The sequence below is a fragment of the Chiloscyllium plagiosum genome, chromosome 15 (assembly GCF_004010195.1).
Source record: "Chiloscyllium plagiosum isolate BGI_BamShark_2017 chromosome 15, ASM401019v2, whole genome shotgun sequence".
Lineage (NCBI taxonomy): Eukaryota > Metazoa > Chordata > Chondrichthyes > Orectolobiformes > Hemiscylliidae > Chiloscyllium > Chiloscyllium plagiosum.
Genome location: NC_057724.1, coordinates 66,102,280 through 66,103,814, shown reverse-complemented (window position 1 = coordinate 66,103,814; position 1,535 = coordinate 66,102,280).

Here is a 1,535-nt window from a genome sequence, read left to right as displayed (position 1 = left end):
ACACCTCTAACAGGTCCTGGCCAATCAAGTCCAACAGATCGGAATAGAGCTCAACCGGTAAGCCGTCACTTCCAGGAGTTTTATTCTTTTCGAAGGACTCGAGGGCCTTGGTCAGCCCGTCCAGAGATAGCGGCTGGTCCAGCCTCTCCCATGTTCTGTCGTCTAAGACCTCCGTGATAGAGGACAGGAACGACTGGGAGGCCGCTGTCGGTCAGTTTCGCGTCATACAGACTGGCATAGAAGGATTTACTGATCCTCATGACGTCAGCCTGAGATGACGTTATCGAGCCATCTTCTTCCTTCAGGCTGCTGAGCACAGAGCTCTCTTTGTGCAACTTCTGGAAGAAGAAACATGAGCATGTCTCGTCCTGCTCCACCGAGCGGACCCTGGACCGGAAGATTATCTTGGAGGCCTCCAAGGCAAAGAGCGAGGCTTGCTGGCCCTTCACCTCCTTGAGGTCCTCCGTGACATCGACCCGCATCATCTGCAGCAGGAGGAGGTTCTGCATACTTTCCTGGAGCTGGGACAGTTTTCCCCGCCTCTTTCTCGTCTCCTGAACACCTTTGAGGATGAAGAACCTCTTGATGCTCCCTCTTACTGTTTCCCACCAGTCCGCTGGGGACTCCAAGAGGGGCTTCATGGTTCTCCAACCTGCGTAGTCCCTCTTGAGCTCCTCAATGTTTCCTGGGGTCAACAGCTTTGTGCTCAGCTTCCATGTTCCCTTACCAGCCCGCTGCTCATCCTGTAGGCGACAGTTGGCCAGCAGGAGGCAGTGGTCACCTTTGCCAAGATTTTGTAATCTGCATTTAATAGTGAGATTGGTCTCCAATTTCTGATTTCGTCCCTCTCCCCTTTCCGCTTGTAGATGAGGGTGATGATGCCTTTCCTCATGGATTCACTCATGGTATCTCCCAGAAGCGTACTGACATACACCTCCAGCAGGTATATTTTTATTTCAAGAATATACTTTATTCATAACATATTTTGATGATCTGTACAATTGGTCATGCCATACATACGTAAACATTCCATTTCTTTGCATACAGAGACAGAGTAATCATTCATATATACAGGTCTGTACGATTACTATCCACATATTTGCCTGGGGTGGGTCAGCGGAGCCCCCTTACTGAGTGGGCCCCCTGTGTTTAGGCAGGCAGACGTTACACGCTGGTCTTTCCCTAAGCTTCAGCGTGTCCCTCAACACGAAGTCCTGGACATTGGAATGTGCCAGTCTGCAACACTCAGTCGGGGTCAACTCCTTCAGCTGGAAGATCAACAGGTTTCGGACCGCCTAGGGAGCGTCTTTCACCGAGTTGATGATCCTCCAGGCACAGTTGATGTTCGTCTCGGTGTGAGTCCCGGGGAACAGGCTGTAGTGCACGAAGCCCCGCGTCATGGCGCTGCTCAGGACGAACCTCGACAAACACCACTGCATTCCTCTCCAGACTTCTTCTGCGTAGGCACATTCCAGAAGGAGGTGTGTGACAGTCTCGTCCCCCCCGCAGCCGCTTCAAGGGCAGCGTGCGGTGCG